At 34.8% G+C, this 18825-nt stretch overlaps 1 long non-coding RNA gene, 2 other non-coding genes and 1 pseudogene across 9 annotated transcripts; all 4 read left to right on the forward strand.

The window, feature by feature from the left end:
• The first annotated feature begins 259 nt into the window (after positions 1–259).
• On the forward strand, positions 260–362 carry LOC132310578 (U6 spliceosomal RNA). The gene has a single exon (XR_009482643.1). It is a non-coding gene; the product is annotated as a U6 spliceosomal RNA (small nuclear RNA).
• Positions 363–7440: 7078 nt separating this feature from the next.
• On the forward strand, positions 7441–7560 carry LOC132310581 (U6 spliceosomal RNA; annotated as a pseudogene).
• On the forward strand, positions 7500–18037 carry LOC132308790 (uncharacterized). 7 transcript variants are annotated; one of them, XR_009482479.1, is made up of 5 exons: positions 7501–7756; positions 8493–8577; positions 9059–9139; positions 14581–14838; positions 17571–18037. It is a non-coding gene; the product is annotated as an uncharacterized LOC132308790 (long non-coding RNA). The 7 variants fall into 7 exon arrangements; XR_009482473.1 differs by having other exon boundaries at positions 7506–7756; positions 14581–14671; positions 17571–18030; XR_009482475.1 differs by lacking the exon at positions 17571–18037 and having other exon boundaries at positions 7500–7756; positions 8493–8588; positions 14581–17562.
• Positions 13475–13577, forward strand: LOC132310579 (U6 spliceosomal RNA). Its single transcript, XR_009482644.1, has one exon. It is a non-coding gene; the product is annotated as a U6 spliceosomal RNA (small nuclear RNA).
• Positions 18038–18825: the final 788 nt, after the last annotated feature.

Consider the following 18825-nt stretch of genomic DNA (forward strand, 5'->3'; position numbering starts at 1 on the left):
TGGTAATTTTTATTCCTTGATTCCACTTCGTTCTGGACATCCAAATGGTATACCAAGCTCAAAATACGAGGTGAAGATAGATATAAGAGTTATGATATAGGAACAGTGGATTGGCAGAACTTCAGGCTATATATGTAGGGTAAAGTTGTAGATTTTACTAGGCTGTGAATGACTCCCGTACCGCTTATAAGTAGTCCCACATCGATTAAAAAAACGAAGTCTTTGTGGTTAATATACGATGAGATCACAACTATGGTACGTCCCTTTGGGGACATCCGATAAAATTGGAACGATACAGAGAAGATTAGCATGGCCCCTGCGCAAGGATGACACGCACAAATCGAGAAATGGTCCAAATTTTTTCTTATCCATTTTGCCCACGACTTCTGCATCTACTTTTACCAAAACACCGTCGTAATTCATCATTTTCCCACATTACCCCTGACGTCTTTCGACGTGTCATCATCTTCCCCCTTTGAGACTCACCGTAAGCTTTTTCTGCAATTCCAAATTCCCCTCCCTTCGTCTCCGCGTTATCAATTTCCATAGCCCACACCACCCCCCCCCCCCTCTCTCTCTCTCTCTCTCTCCACACACACACACACACACACACACACACACACGTAATCTTACATATATATGTATATATTCTGGTGAGTGTTGATGACAAGAACTCGAAAACAAGGGAGTCGTCTCTTCCCTTTTAACTCTGTTCCGGCTTCTCTCCATGATTTCGACTCGCGCACGGTTATAAAAGTTCCATATCTGTGCTTGATTTGTTTTCTTATGCTACTATTGTTGTTGTGCATTTTGGAACTCAAAGAGTTTGTCCTTGTAAGATTCAATTTTCAACACAAGTACACAACCAGTTTTGGCTTCAATGGTTGTTTTGGTTTCTCTTGTAGTAGTCGCAGCATCACTAGTAGTGGTTTTCTTCTTGGTTTTCTTTTTCCTTTTTGGTATAGTGGTCCTTTTTTTCTGAATTCATTTGGTTTTTTGCTTCCCCTTCCACCTTTTATTTGTGAATTTTTGTGCGTTTTCAATGTATCTAACTGTGTATATATGTGTGTATTTGTCAATTAATTGGTTTCAAAAATTCATCACAAATTTAAATGTCAACGTCAACTACAGTCTACACCGGTATTTGCTTAATTTCTATGAATTTCACAAACAGAAGCTAGGTTATCAAACCATATTATATATTAGTAAAATATAAATTAGTGTCACCATCATATTGTTCTTTTTTATGCATTGTTTTTGGCTTTTCATCCTATTTTTCATGTTCAATCTTAAATTCTGCAGAATTTATTTATTTATTTACTGTTAAGGTAAGTTGGTTTATAATAATTTTATACATAGTAATTTAAATGTACAAACAAGTCTCTCTGAGAGAGGGACCGGCTTTGTGGCCTAAAACAATTAACAACAAACATTTGAGAATCGAGCAAGAACTATAAGAGAGCAGAATTAGAACTAGGAGCAGTAGGCATCAATATGCTGTAGGTGGGATGGAGAGGTAGAGTGAGCAATTACGAAGTTCTGGAAAATGGTTCCCGAGTTAATGATGATGGTAATCTGGAGGTTCCTTGGAGACCTTAAGATTGAGCTTGGGAGTTGCCAAGTAGCTACTAGACCTCTGACCGCCTTACAGTATTTGAATGAGCATGAAAGTAATCTGAGCTTGATGGCCTCAAGATTGAGCTGGAGCTTAAGTTTTCTGCAGAAGAACATTTATCCTATAACAATCTACATTTTCTTTCTTTCCAAATGAAGTATACACCGGTCTGGGAGAGAGGTGAAAGATGGGGATGTCCAATTGTTAGATATCCAAGCAAGCAAATCATCCCAGTTCAGAAGATTGGTTTGGAAGTTGCAAAACCTTTGGAAGCGGTTCCAACTAAGAGATGAGTATGGACATCGAAAGAAAAGATAGGAGTGGGATCCATGTCATTTAAACATACGGAACAAAAGTCATGGGTCATTTTAAAGGCCATGGATGGTCTGTCCATTGTTGAAAGCTTACCAAGTGCTGTAACCCATAGAATAAAACTATGTCTAGGGATATTATGCTTGAACCAGATAACACGTGGCCAGTGAAGTGGCATAAGTGGACGTGAAATAACATCCATGGTTAGGGATAGGGAGAAGGAAGGAAGAGAGCTCCAAAGGAAGTGGTCATTGATAGAAGGGTTCAGTGGTGGGAGAAAAGAGGTGTCTCTCAACTCTGGGATGAGTTTTTGAAGGCAGTATGGAGTGGACCATTCCCCATCGAGAGTGATGGAACTCACCTTTGAATATCTTCCAATTGTGGTACTTGGGGAGCTGGAATGCTGAACTTTGTTGACAAGTGGACCACATGGAAAGCCAAGAGTCAAACCAGAGAGAGATATGCGGCCATTTCCAATTTTTGCAGAAATTAAAGGTCTTGCTAGGCTGCATGATCTTTCTGGTTGACCAAGAGCAGTGAGAGGGGATGTTGACATCCCATAAATTCTTTTGCTTGATAATGTTGGAGTATATCCATTTGGACCATATGCTGCCTGGAACCTTGAAGAGATGCCATATATAGTAGAGCATTGCAGCTCTGTTCAATTAAGAGAGAATGGGAGACCAAGTCCACCACTTGCCTTAGGAAGAGATACCTGAATCCATGCCACCTTGGAGTTCCTTTTAATTGGACTGGAAACTGACCAAAGAAACTTTCTAATGATGGAATTGATGAGGTTGATGGTCATCTTGGGGAGACTGAAGATGTTCATCCAGTGGAATTGGATGCTGCAGAGCACAGATTTACAAAGTTGGAGTCTACCAGCATAGGATAGGGCTTTACTTGACGAGTGAGTGATTCTACCAGAGATCTTATTCACAAGGCTAGTACAATGAGTGGAACTGAGCATAGATGAGATAAGAGGGATACCTAAGTAGGTGAATGGAAGGTCTTCTCTTTGAAATTGCATGATGTTCATGATACATTCCTGTGCAGCTTCAGTGACACCGGAGAAGAAAATTTTGCTTTTGTCAGAGTTAGCTGCTAGGCCTGAAAATCATTTGCATCACGAATTCCATATTGACAATTTTTAATTTATATTAAATTTGTTGATGCAGGTTAGCTAGACTAGTGTGTTACTTGATTTAAAAATGGAACACCATAATGACAATAAGATGTTTTAGAGTCCTCGATAAATGTTGGTACATTTGATGCTATCAGATTATCAATCTGGTCAATGCCAATTGTTAGTCAATGTTACTGAACCATCAACTTACACAGGGGCGCACACATGAATATATACTTACTATGACCCTAGTTAACTTAGTTAATAATTTGTATAATGTTGACTTTTTTGGTGGAAGCTTGCACATGTGATCAAAAGGTGGACGACCACCCACCCAAGTGATCAACTTATTCCAGCCATTATATATGTGTGTGTGGTTACATGTATTTATGATTCCATAGCTCTTATATGTTTAAGTAAAATTCTAGGGAGAATCGATGTATTTTGTGGCTGTTAAATTGGATTTGTGTGTGGATGCATAATCTGTTATTATTATTGTGAGTTATTTACTGATGATATGTGATAGACCAATATGTCTCTTAGTAATAATGTACTTGGTTAATTTGGAAGGAATTAACTGATGTTTATGTATTAGGAATGGATTGCTAGGATTAGTGGAGCAGCATATTATGTGTTGCATTAATCTTGCTGATAATGGAGGACAGTGTGAATCCTAAAGTGGAAGTTGTGGGGAAAAGGATGGTTGAAGTTTTTTTTCCCTGCCCCTTGAATGGATAGTTTCATTAAAAGAATACAAAAGTACAATAGGATGGTTGAAGTGGCCTGTACTAGTTGAATTGCAACAAAAAAAAAAAACACAATAAACAGTTTTGATATGATGTGGCCAGCGAGTAAATGTATAATATGGTTCGTGTTTGAATTTTCGGTTGCTCTATTTAAAAATTAGAAGAATGGTTCATGACTTTGGTTTGTATGTAAGTTATCTAAAATTGAAAAGTGGCATCTCAGTAGTTGTAGTTCTACTAATTGCTGCATCGATTGACTGCTTGTGGAAATATGGAACGTTGAAGAAATTCTCAATATTGACTGCCCTAATGATTTCCTAAGTAGAAAGATGTCAAAGGAGATATGAATACGTGACAAAGTTATTGAATATCACAATTGTCGTGAAAAAAAGGTTGGATATTTAATAGAACTTGAATTTTAGAAGGAACATTATAGACAGTGAAACTAGATTTGAGTGATTAAGTTGAGAGTCATAATATTGTAAATTTGTTATAAAAATGCATGGTTACCCGAGAATAAGATTCAGTTTATAGGATGCAAAAAGGATGTGCTTAAAGTATACGTAACGTGAGATTATTTATATTTAATTAATGCATATGAATTGTTTGTTAAAATTGTCCATTGATCAATATTATCTCCTATCAAAGCCATTATGTTATAGTGGTTTAGTCATGGTGAGGATCATATTGGGGTTTTTAATTCTTATCTTTGTCACTAGAATTATATAGAAAAAGATAGAAAAAATCTTTCAAAATCTTTCTCCTCTATACAAATTGGCCCCTAAAAGTATGGTCTTCGAACATCCTGCAGTAAATGAATGACCCTTACAGTTTTATGGTTTTAAAAATTCAAGAACTCCTCATCCACACCGGTCTCCCAAAAGGCCATAAGCACAATGTGTGAAGTTGTGGTCCAAATTTTGTTTCTCCAGTTTAAATATTTTGGGTGTATCAATATACACAATCCGGTTTCAATATTTTGGGCGTAGCCCTCACGAAAAGCTTGGACAGAGTTGGGCAGACCACTAAAAGCATCCTGCAGTAACTGAATGTAAATTTTGAAGGAGGGAATGGAACCCCGGGTAGGGAGCAGAGGATTCACAAGACTCCTAGTCCTAGCATTAGTAGTTCTTTAGCATGCATAGTGACCATGGCATCCTTCTAAAATCAAAATTAATGATATTTCAGGCAACTGTTAACTGTCTCTAAATTTGTATGGATTTTGATCCTATTTGCTTAAGCTCAGTAAACCTTAACTAGTTGTCCAACTATGCCACTATTTTGTTGTTGGATGGGTGATTTTTACGTTTCTGTCTCCTTGCCTTCTGCTCGATCAATACCTAAAAGTGTGCATTATATAGTCTATATATATATATATATATATTTGATAAGTATTATATAGTCTATATTTATTTATGAAATAGTTTCTCTTTTTTCAATCTCTATGACCTGGGAAGCCTCACTCAGGCACTACTAGTTGTTATGAATTATCATAGATTTTCATTTTTCCTGATTAGACTTCACAAATTGTATTGGTTGTGTATTTGATCTAATGGACATTGCACACTAGATTCTCATTTTTACTGATTAGACTGCACAAATGTCCCATAGCCTTTGAGGTGCTTGTCATTTTTCCTTCTACTGCAAACTTTTGTATGATTGTTATAATATATAATAATAATTTGCCAATTTTGTGCAGTTCCATTGTTGACTGTTGAGGAGGCCTCTAAAATGAGTTCAGGAATCAAGTTTGGACAGTAAAACCTTGGGAATGAAACATTGAATTTAAGTGACAGTGATGCACAGCCACTGTAAGAGAGACGAGGGAAAAGTTAGGACGTGATTGTATGCTTTTAATGAGTCGATCTTAACTTGTATTTTGTTAAATTATTATTGAATATAAGATCACTTGGGAAATTTATTGCTATTGTAGTAGTGAAAGCATTACAAATATGACATTGTGTTTATAGCATGCTAACCTGAATCAATTTTTTTATGTTCAATTATAAGATAGGCAAAGTGGATATTCTTAATATTGAGACCTAAATATGACAGGACTACCCCGAGCTTTATAAACATCACAGAGAGAAACATCACATAATCCTTTTTTCCAAGAGAATTGTTTAAGAATTTCAGTAACTGACTCTCATGATTTTTAAAACCACACGAGTGTCCCAAAAGGACATCAGCAGAATGTCTGACCTGAATTTTGTTTTGAATATGATCCGGAATGGGTCAGACCGAATGTGTGATATTGTTGGTGTGGCCCTCACCATCCGGAGTCTCACTATTCTGCATTTGACCTAGGTCGATTGGATTATTTTTAAATATAATTAAGAATATATATTTTTTTGTTGATTTGACATATTTAATTTTTATTTTTATTTTCTAATTTGACATATTTAATTAAACAAGCCAAACCAAGTTAAATAAGTTGAGTTTTCAAAACTGAACTAGTTTACTTGTTTTTTGAAACATGTTAATCTGATTCACACAATTACAAAGCAAAAGTAATCATTGTTAATTCCAAATTCGTTAATTATGTGTTAAAAGATCGTTTTATATTTTGTTATTCTATTGTAAGTTTCTAAAAAGAATTTATGGAATGTGAAGCAAGATTGACATTATCTATTGTATTTGAATTCTCTTATTTGCGTAAAGGTCAGCATCAAATGACATGTACATCAATTATGAAATTATGTGTTCAACCATCTAAATTGGACTTTGTGACTCTTTAGATATTACGATAAAAGAAGAAGAATAAGTTCATATTTTATCATTCTATTATAAGTTTCTAAAAAGAACTTGTGGGTCGTTTATATTTTGTCATTATATTGTAAGCTTCTAAAAAGAATTTATGAAATGTGAAGCAAGATTGACAATATCTATTACATTAGAATTCTTTTATTTTGCCTCATGTGTAAAGGTCAACATCAAATGACATGTACATCAAATATGAAATTATGTGTTCAACCATCTAAATTGGACTTTGTGACTCTTTAAATATTATGATAAAAGAAGAAGAATAAGTTCAAATTTACTAGTAGAGAAGGTTTTGATGAAAAAAAACCTTTTATTTTCCCACCGCATTACCTTTAATTTAAATTCTAATTAAGCATACTTTTTAAGAACAATCACATTATATATTAAGCTTCATAGAATATATAATGTATTTAAATGCCCGTTGGTTTATTTGTATTTAATTTAATATGTAATAAAGTGATTTACCAAGATTAGACACGATGCAGACTTATATGCCATTTCCATGCACAAGTCCATATAACTGTGAGCATGTTTTTCTTCCCTCCAATTTTTTTAAGGGTATTTTTCTTCTTTTTTCCGCTTCCTTCTGGACTTCCAAAATTGTATACTAAGCTAAATTTACGAGGTTAAGATAGATCAATTTATAATGATAATAATTTAATGGAGTGCAGAAGTTTACAGGCTATGTATGTAGGGTAGAGTCGTAGGTTTACTAGGCTGTGTAATCATGACTGACGCCCGTACAGCCAATAAGTCCCACATCGACGAAAAGAACGAAGTCTTTGTGGTTAATATATGGTGAGATCAGGACTAATGTACGTCCCTTCGGGGACATGATAAAATTGGAACGATACAGAGAAGATTAGCATGGCCCCTGCGCGAGACATCCAATAAAATTGGAACCATACAGAGAAGATTAGCATGGCCCCTGCGCAAGGATGACACATGGCCCCTGCGCAAGGATGACACGCACAAATCGAGAAATGGTCCAAATTTTTTTCTTACCCATTTTGCCCACGACTTCTGTATCTGATTTTACCAAAACACCCTCGTAAATCGTCACTTTCCCACACTACCCCTGACATCTTTCGACGTGTCTTCTCCTCCCCCTTTGAGACTCACCGTAAGCTTATAGTGGAGCTCCTCCCTCTGTAATTCCTCTTCCTTCGTCTCCGCGTTCCCCTACCAATTTCAGTAACTCCTCTCTCTCTCTATATATATACAGACACAAAGCTGATGACAAGAAGTCTTGGGGTTTACATATCTGTGATTGATTTGTTTTCTTATGGTGTTATTGTTAGCATTTTGCCCAAAGGGTTCGTTCCTTGTAAGTTAAATAATTTTCAACACACAACTAGTTTTGGCTTCTCTTGTAGTAGTAGTAGTAGCATCACTAGTTGTGATTTTCATCTGGTTTTTGTGTGTGGGTTCCTTCTGACAATAGATAGCAATTCTTTTTTCGGAACTCATTTATTTGTTGTGATTTTTTTGTGTGGTGTTTTCTATGTATCTATATGTGTATGTATGTGTATATATGTCCCTTAATTTGTCTCTTCAATTCATCACAAATTTAGATGCCAACTATACCAGTATTTGCTTAATTTCTAGTATAAATTTTCTAAAATATTTAGGTTATATTTCCTCACAATAGAAGCTAGGCTATCAAACCATAATTATATTAGTAAAAGACAAGTTAGTGTCACCATCATATTTTTCTTCATGATACAACAACAGTTCCTCAATTTTTCATGATCGGTTTGAAATTCTGTATAAACTTTCTTTTCTTTTCTTTTTTGTGAGCTACATTTTGGTGTTCTAAACCTTATTTGAGTCGGGATAATTGCTATAAATACACAATCACTTGCAAATTATGTGCATCACGAATTCCCTTATGACAAAATTTAAATTAATGCCAATTTTGTTGATGCAGGTTTGCTAGACAAGCGTGTTCTTTATAAATGTTGATATATATGATGCTATCAGATTGAAGGTTATTAATCAGGCCAATTGCCAATGTGAGTGAATGGTACTCAACTACCAACTTCCACAGGCACACACACATGTATATATACTTGATATGACCCTAGTTCATTTATTTAATTTAATTTAGTTGACTATCGACCACCCACCCAAGTGATCAAACTTCTCTTCATATTTTCCTTGTGTTCCTTGGGAGTGGTAACAATATTCCGGCCGGTGTATATGTGTGTGTGGCTACATCTATTTATGATTCCATAGTTGTTATCTGGTTAAGTAATTCTAGTGAGAATTGATGTGCTTTGTGGCTATTGAATTGGAATGTAACTGACAGACTTGTGTGTGGATGCATAATCTGTTTATATTATTGTGAATTTTTTACTGACGATATGCAATGGACTGATATATTTCTTAGTAATAATGTTCTTGGTTAATTTGGATATCCAATGCAATGATATATTTCTTATTAAAAATGTACTGAGTTAATTTGGAATGAACTGACTGGAGTTCATGTATCAGGAATGGATTGCTTCGATTGGTGTAGCAGCCGCTACAGCATATTATGTATCTATTAGAGACAGTGAAACTAGATTATGATGAGTAAGTTGAGAGTGATAATATTGTAAATTTGTTATAAAGATGCGTGGTTACCCAAGAATAAGATGCAAAAATATGTGCTTGAAATGTATGTAAAGTGAGATTGTTAGGACTAAATCCATGCAAATGAATTTTTTTGTTAAATTATCAATTGATCAATATTATCTCCTATCAAAGCCATGATGTTATTTTGGTTTAGTTATGGTGAGGATCATATTAGGGGTTCAAAGCTTAAACTGGTTCTTGATAATGTCTTTGAAGTTTGAATATGTGGTGGGCAATAAAACACTTTCATTTTAGTATAATGCTAAAAAGAGTGAGAAGAAGGAAATATGAGAGGTGGGCACAACGTGTCTTTGAAGCATCTCGTTTTCAAGAGAGGAGGAGATGTGAGAAGAGAGAAGAGGGGTGAAGGGGGAAGCACTTGCAAACTTCCACGTCTCATTCGTATATGTATAGAAGAGAGCGATGAGGTTAAGCGAGAGGGGAAAGAGAGATCAAAACTCCTAGTTTTCTTTACATTTTCATCTCTAAGGACCAATCTGATTTAAACCAATAGTAAAAATTTACATGCTTCATAAAAACTGCTAAAATTCTTCAGAATCAATATTGATTCATGTTAGGACAAATCCATCATTAAAACCTTGAGACATCCAATATTTTTAAAATATAATATATATATATATATATATATTTAAAAAAATCCAGCTTTGTTTCTAATATAAACTCTGAAAAGAGGGAGCTGTTTGATGCACTTCAAAAAGAGGTTGAGTAAGAGACAGATGTTTCTAATTGTACTTGTGCTCATAGGAAGAGCAAAATCCTAGAATCACCAGCTATCGTGCGCCTTACTGAGTTAATATTCAGGGCTTAACCAACGGGCCAGTGGCCTAGCGGTATCAGCCTCTTACTTCCCAAGGGAGGTTAGGACTTCAAGTATCAGAAGAGACAAGTGTGTGTGAGTACCAACTGGAAAAAAAAAATATATTCAGGGCTTAAATTGTTTCTATTGGTGATACTCCGCATCTCAGGTTCAATTATTGTGGGGAGCTGATGTATATTTGGTGAAACAGGTTCAATTATTGTGGGGAGCTGATGTATATTTGGAGAGGGTTTCTCGGGGAAGAATGAGATTTGGTTTTTGGTATTTCACATCAAGGACTGCAAGAGAGACCTACAGTTGGTTGTTAGTACCAATGTGTATCTATTCCATTTTGGGCCACTTTAGGCTTTCAGCTGAAACACATAGTTCTGGCTGAGAACTCAATGGTAGATTTTTGTGTCATTGGTATGATTATTCTGGTCTGGTCTTTCATTTAAGGAACTGGAGTTTATTTTATTGTATAACCAGCAGGGGTTTATGGTCAGCATGTCCTCATGGAAGAGAGGGGTTTCACGGACAGAAGCTTGAGAAGAGGGAACAGAACCCTTGTGGTAGGGAGCCGGGGATTAACAAGACTCCTAGCATAAGGAGTTCCTAATATGCATCATGACCATTGCATCCTTCTAAAATCAAAATAATGACATTTTCCGGTCAACTGTCTCTCAATTTGTATGGATAATGATCCTATTTGCTCAAGCTCAGTAAGCTTAACTAGTTGTCCAACTATGCCACTATTTTATCATTGGATGGATGATTTTTACGTTCATATTTCCATGCATTATGCTTTCTCAACTCTACTTACCTAAAAGTATATGCATTATATTTATTTATGAAGTAGTTTCTCTATTTTCAACCTCTATGGCTTGGGAATCCTCATTCAGGCACTACTAGTTGTTATGAATTGTCATAGATTTTCAGTTTTCCTGATCAGACTGCACAAATGGTATTGGTTGACATGGTTGTGTGATTAAGTTATTTGATCTAATGGTCATTCCGGCCTAGATTTCCCAAACCAAATGTCAGAGACTTTTGAGGTGCTCATGATACTGCTGAAAATTGCTCACCTTGTCATGTTATTTTTCCTTCTACCTCATGCTTTTGCATGATTGGTTTGCTGGGCATGTTATGCTTCTGGCCGAATACACAAGCATACATTGCATGTTTGTGTAAATAGAATGAGACTCTCCATCTGAAACAGGATAGCAAGAGTTATCTATGGCGAATACACCATATATTTTTAAAATTTTCCTTTCCTTGGTTAGTAGTTGGTCAGCAATTTCAGTATATAGAACAATTTGCTAATTGTGTGCAGTTCAGTGCTGACAGCTGACGAGGCATCTAAATCAGTCCAGGAATCAATTTTCGACAATAAAACCTTGGGAAGGAAACTTTGAAATTGTTGAAAGAGTCTATTGTGCAAGTGTTGTATGTTCAATTATAATGATGCAAGCATCTAACTCAGTGCTGCATTTTTCTATCCAGCAACTGTTATCTTCCTCTTTCGTTTAGAGCATAAATAAATTAGATTATATAACACTGTTCTCTTTTATGCAAGTGTGACATTGTTGGCTCAATTCATGATTAAGTCTATATTAGTTTGGTTATGATGTTCAGTTTGTCCAGGATGAATTCAGGATTCACAAGACTTCTACTCCCATAAGTAGTTCTTTAGCATGCATAGTGACCATGACATCCTTCTAAAATCAAAATTAATGGTATATTTTTCAGGCAAACAGAATTGTTTCAGAGTTTCAGTAGCCGATTCTCATGGTTTTTTAAATTCAAGAACTCATCATCAGAATGTGTGAAGCTGTGGCCTTAATTTTATTTCGACCGTGATACAGTATTTGAGGCATGCCCCCCACATAAAACTTGGACAGAATGGGTCAGAAGCCGAATGTGAGATATTGTTGGCCTAGGCTGATTGGATTATTTTTAAAGTTAAGGAGATATCTTTGTTGATTTGACATATTAAATTAAACAAGCTAAATCAAGTTAAATAAGTTGAATTCTCAAAACTGAACAAGAATATTTGTTTATTCTAATAGGTTAATCTTCTTCTTCTTCTTCTTCTATTTTTATTTTAATTTTTTTTTTTTCACGTTTATAACGCAAAAGCTATCAGTGTTAACCTAAATTCGTTAATTTTGGGCAGTTTGGCTAATGCTTTTACTTCGTGTTTTTTGTTTTTGCTAGTGTACTGTAGCGAAGCAAAAGCACAAAGTATAAAATATGTTTGGTAATGTTTGTTATAATTTGAATGGTACCGAAGCGTTTCTAAAATTGAGGCCAAAATCGAAAGCATCAAAAAGATGCTTTTGTTTGCTTTTGCACTGTAGCAAAACACTGTTAAAAAAAAAAAAAAAAATTCTTACTAAAATAACATTTTTAAGTAGCCATTCAAATTTTCGAACTTACAACACTTTCTACCAAACATGCATTCATGTTTTTGCTTTTAAAAATCTTATAACAAATTTACGTTATCAAATAAGTTTCGAAATAGTGTTGAACACACTCTAAAGTAGAAATATTGTTTCTGCTTCGAGTCAAACCAAAAGCACAAAAGAACTGTAGTCTAGACCGGCCCTTTGTGTTAGATTTGAGTTGTGTTGGAATATTTTTTCATATTTTGCCAGTTACAATGCAAAATCGATCAATGTTAACCCAAATTCGTTAATTTTGTGCAAGATTTGAATCGGTGTTGGAATATTATTTCATATTTTGCTAGTCTATAGCAAGCTTGTAAAAAGAACTTATCAAATGTGAGGTAAGATCAGTGAAAAGACATTATTCATTAGGTTAGAAAGACTTTCTTATTTCGTCTCATGTACAAAGATCAACACGAAATGACATGTGTACAACAAGTATGTAACTATGTGATTATTTAGATATTACAATAAAAGAAGAAGAATAAGCTCAAATTTACTGCAAAAATTTAGATGGATTAATACTGTTTTTTTTTGCCACCCCATAACCTTTAATTTAAATTCTAATTAAGCATACTTTTAAGTACAATCACACTGTATACTAAGCTTTATAGAATATATAATGTATTTAAATGCCAGTTTGTTTATTTATACCGTATCTAACTTCATATGTGATAATGTGATTTACAAAGATTAGACACCATACGGACTAATATGCCATACTCATGTACAGTCCACGTAACTATGAGTATGTTTTTCTTCCCTCCAATTTTTTTGAAGGGTGATTTTTCTTCCTACTGATCCTCTGGACATCTAAAATTGTAGTAGTATACTAAGCTCAAATTACAAGGATAGATAAAATTTAGTAATTTAATGGATCGCCAAAATTTATAGCCTATGTATGTAGGCTAGAGTTGTAGGTTTAGTAGGCTGTGGAAATACTGACTCCCGTACAGTTAAAATGTCCCACATCGATAAAAGAAACGAAGTCTTCAGAGTTAATATATGGTGAGATCACAATAAATAAACGTCCCCTCGGGGACATCCGATAAAATTGGAACGATACAGAGAAGATTAGCATGGCCCCTGCGCAAGGATGACACGCACAAATTGAGAAATGGTCCAAATTTTTTCTTTCCCATTTTGCCCACGACTTTTGCATCTGATTTTACCAAAACACCCTCGTGTCTTCTCCTCCCCCTTTGAGACTCACTGTAAGCTTCTGGTGGAGCTCCCTCTGCAATTCCAAATTCCCCTTCGCCTCCGTGTTCCCCTCTCTCGCTCGCTCTCTCTCTCTCTCTCTCTCTCTATATATATATATATACACACATATATGCATATATTCCATCAATTATTGTTCTGGTTAGTGTTGATGACAAGAACTCGAAAACAGGGTAGTCGTCTCTTCCCTTTTCACTCTGTTCCAGGTTCTCTTCATGATTTCGACGCATATATAAGTTCCGTATCTGTGCTTGATTTGTTTTCTTATGCTAATATTGTTGCTGTGCATTTTGGTCAAAGAGTTTGTTCATTCCTGGCAAGATTCAGTTTTCAACACAACCAGTTTTTGCTTCAATGGTTGTTTTGGTTTCTATTGTAGTAGTAGTAGCATCACTAGTTGTGGTTTTCATCTGGGATTTCTTTTTCCTCTTTGTTACAGTGGTTCTTTTTCTGAATTCATTTGGTTTTTTGCTTCCCCTCCCCTTTTATTTGTGAATTTTTGTGTGTTTTTGTATCTATCTGTGTATATAGTGTATTTTTCAATTGGTTTCTTCAATTCATCACAAATTTAAATGCCAACTACACCAGTATTTGCTTAATTTCTATGAATTTTCTAAAATATTTAAGATGCCTTTCCTCACAATAGAAACTAGGCAATCAAACCATAATTATAAAAGTGAATGATAAGTTAGCATCCCCATCATATTTTTCTTCTCAAAATTTCATGCTCTGGTTGAAATTCTGTAGAAACTTTCTTTTCGTTTTTTTTTTTTTTTTTCGTGGGCTACCTTACGGTGTTCTAAACCTTATTTGAGTCGGGTTAATTGAAATAAATACACTATCACTTGCAAATCATGTGCATCACGAATTCCATTATGCCACTTTTTTAATTTATGCCAAATTTATTGATGCAGGTTTGCTTGACAAGCGTGTTCTTTATGTGAGTGAAATGTTGGTATAATTGATGCTATCAGATTGAAGATTATCAATCAGGTCAACGCCAATGTGAGTGAATGGTACTCAACCACCAACTTACACAGGCACACACACATGTAAATCTACTTGATATGACCCTAGTTCACTTAGTTAATCTATTTTTATAATGTTGAGTTACTTGGTGGAAGCTCGCCCGAACATGTGATCAAAAGGTGGATGATCGACCGCCCACCCAAGTAATGAACTTCTCTTCATATTTTCCTTGTGTGTCTTGAGAGTGGTAACAGTATTCCAGCTAGTGTATATGTGTGTGTGGGCTACATATGTTTATGATTCCGTAGTTGTCATCTGTTTAAGTCATTTTAGGGAGAATCGATGTACTTTGTGGCTGTAATTGACAGACTAGTATGTAGGTTAGGACCATGTAGATGCATAATATGTTTATTATTATTGTGAATTATTAACTGACGATATGCGATGCACTGATACATTACTTACTAATAATGTGCTTGGTTAATTTTGATATTTAATAGCACTGATATGTTTCTTAGTAACAAGGTACTTGGTTAATTTGGAATGAACTGACTGGAGTTCATGTATTGGGAATGGATTGCTTGGATTAGTGTAGCATATTATGTATTGCCAAAATTAGAAGTGGGGAAAAGGATGGTTGAATTTACCTGTACAAGTTGAATTGCAAGTTTGCAATGGACGGCAACATAATGAAACAGTTTCTAGTGTGCCATGGTCAATGGGTAGACATATAATATGGCTCTTTCGTTAAATTTTTGTTTGCTCTATTTCAAAATAAGAAGAATAGTCTATGACTATTGTTTTTATGACAGTTATTCAAAATTTAAAAATGGCATCTCAGTAGTTGTTCTAATAGCTGCATCGACTGCTTCTGGAAATATGGAACACTGAAGAAAGTATCAATATTGACTGGTATATCACAATTCGTAAGTACAAAGATGTCAATGTAATATGAGTATGTTATTGGTAGCAGATAAATAATTCTAGTTCCTGCTTGTATTTCATGAACAATATATGTATAATAATTGTTGTGAAAAAAAAGTTTGATATTTAATAGAACTTGGATTTTAGAAGGAACGATAGAGACTCTGAAACTAGAGTATGTTCTTGAAGTGTATGTAACGTGAAATTATTAAGATTTAATCCATGCAAATGAATTGTTAAATTTGTCCATTGATCCATATTATCTCCTATCAAAGCCATTATGTTGTAGTGGTTTAAATCATTGTGAGGATCATATTTTGGGTTCAACGCTTAAACTGGTTCTTGAAAGTGTCTTTGAATATGTGGTGGGCAGTAAAACACTTTCATTTTAGTATATATAATGTTAAAAAAAATTGAGAACAAGGAAATATGAGAGACGGGCACAACACATGTTTGAAGCATCTCGTTCACAAGAGAGGAGGACATGGGAGAAGAGAGAAGGGAGGAGCGGTGAAGGAGGAAGCAACTGCAAACTTCCATGTCTCATATGCATATATAGAAGAGTGCGATGAGGTTAAGTGAGAGAGCTCAAAGCTCTTAGTTTTCTTTGAACTTTTTTCATCTCTAATGACTTACCTTATGCTTAACTAGGAAAGAAAAAAAAAACTTATATTCATAATAAAAACTGCTAAAATTCTTCAGAATAAATTTTTTTTTTCCCTAACACTTGTATCATTTTCTTTTTTTTTTTTTTTTTTTTTTTTTTCAAAAGAGGCTGAGTAAGAGACCATTACTTTATACGTGTCACTGGACATTTCTAATTGTACTTGTGCTCATAGGAAGACCAAGAATCCCAGAATCACCAGCTATTGTGCGCCTTGCTGAGTTAATCTTCAGGCCTTAAATTGATTCGATTGGTGATAATTTGCATCTCAGGTTCAATTATTGTGGGGAGCTGATGTATGTTTAGAAAGGGTTTCTCAGGGAAGAATGAGATTTGGTTGGTGGTCTTTTCGCATCAAGGACTGCAAGAGAACCCTGCTCTTGGTTGTTAGAATTAATGTGTATCAATTCCATTTTGGGCCAATTTAGGCTTTCAGCTGAAACACATAGTTCTGGCTGAGAACTTGACGATAGAGTTTGGTGCCATTGGTATGATTATTCTGGCCTGGTCTGACATTTAAGGAACTGGAGTTTATGCTGTTGTATAACCATCAGGGGTTTATGGGGCAGGATGTCCTCAAGGAAGAGAGAGGGTTTCATGGACAGAAGCTTGAGAAGAGAGAACAGAACCCTCGATAGGGAGCTGGGAATTAACAAGACTCCTAGCATAAGGAGTTCTTAATATGCATAATGACCATTGCATCCTTCTAAAATAAAAAATAAATGATATTTTTCAGTCAACTGTCTCTAAATTTGTATGGATGGTGATCCTATTCGCTCAAGCTCGGAAAGCTTAACTAGTTGTTGGATGGGTGATTTTTACGGTTCTGTTTCCATGCATTATGCCTTCTCAACTTCACTTACCTAATAGTATATAGATGCATTATATTTATTTATGAAGTAGTTCTCTATTTTCAACCTCTATGGCTTGGGAATCCTCATTCAGGCACTACTAGTAGTTATGAATTCTCATATATTTTCATTTTTCCTGCTCAGACTGCACAAATGGTATTGGTTGACATAGTTGTGTGATTAAGATATTTGATCTAATGGACATTGCACTCTAGATTTCCCAATCCAAATGTCATAGAGACTTTTGAGGTGCTTGTGATAGCGCTGAAATTTGCTCACCTTGTTATGTTGCTGTTCCTTCTACCGCAAAATCATGATTGGTCTGCTAGGCATGTTATGCTTCTGGCCGAATACACAAGCATAATTTGGATGTTTGAGTAAATTAGCAATGAGACTCCATTTGAAACAGTACAACGAGAGTTATCATATGATGAGATATCTTATGTTGGCCTGCAATTTCAATAAATATATATAATAATTTACTAATTTTGTGTAGTTCCATTGCTGACTGCTGAGGAGGACTCTAAATCAGTTCAGGAATCAATTTTGGTCTATAAAACCTCGGGAAGGTAACAGTGGAATTGTTGAAAGAGGCTATTGTTGATAAAGTGACAGTGAACCTCCGGTACGCATGTAGTGGTGATGCACAGCAAGTGTAAGAGAGACGAGAGTCCAATATTTTCATTCAGGAAAGGACTTTCAGTGTGACAAGCTAAGGAGCAGCGGAAGGAGTTGCACAGGAATGGACAGAGCAACAGTTTATACCTAATGCCATCACTTAACGAGGGAAAAAAGAGAGGGCATGATAGTATGCTTTTGATGAATCCTTCTTGACTTATATTTGTTAAATTTTTATTGAATACTAGATCAGTAGAGAAATTTATTGCTATTGTAGAGATGAAAACATTATAAAGCACTTTTGGAAAGTTACAGCATTTGTAGTTAATTATTATTTTTTTTATAAAATATAATAATTACCTTGTGTTTATATATGCTAATCAGGATCAATTTTTTTATTATCATTATTACATAGGAAAATTGGATATTCTTAATATTGAGAACTATATATGACGGTACCCTTAGCTACTATGTGCGTTTATAACATAGAATATAGAAGACGAACACAACCCATAATCTTTTAAAATGATATATCCGTCGATCTAAAATGCCACATTGGATTCGGAAGATAATTTTTCTTACAACTAACTGATAATCATTCTTCCATAATGTCATGCAATTTTAGAGCAAATTTCTTTTAATTGATAATAAAGGAGGTTTCTAAGGATGAAAACCAATTTTTTTTTTTTTTTTTTTTTTTTTTACCAACGGTCAAGTGGCTTAGCGGTATTAACCTCTTACTTCTCAAAAAGTGATCAAGAGTTACAAGTGTGTGTGAGTATCAACTAGGAAAAAAGAATAAAAAAATAAAAAATTTGAAGCACATTGTCTTTAATTTAAATTGTAATTAATTATACTCTTAAGAACAATCACATTATATATTCTATAAAGTTTTATTATATAATATAACTTTACATATATTTAAATTCATTTGTGATTTACGAAGTTTAGACAAGATATGCACTCATCTGGTTCATGTTCCAACAAATTAGTGATATAACTTATAAAAATGTTGGGAAGTTGGTTAAGAATTTCAATCGTTTTATTGTTCTACTAGAGAAGATCTGGATCCATACATTCATGTATTATAATCGTATATAAGTGCATGTAACTAAACATCTTTTTCTTATCTC

Source organism: Cornus florida, unplaced genomic scaffold (genome assembly GCF_030987335.1).
Source record: "Cornus florida cultivar Cherokee Brave unplaced genomic scaffold, ASM3098733v1 CherokeeBrave_3.0.0_Hap2_Chr05, whole genome shotgun sequence".
Taxonomy (NCBI): domain Eukaryota; kingdom Viridiplantae; phylum Streptophyta; class Magnoliopsida; order Cornales; family Cornaceae; genus Cornus; species Cornus florida.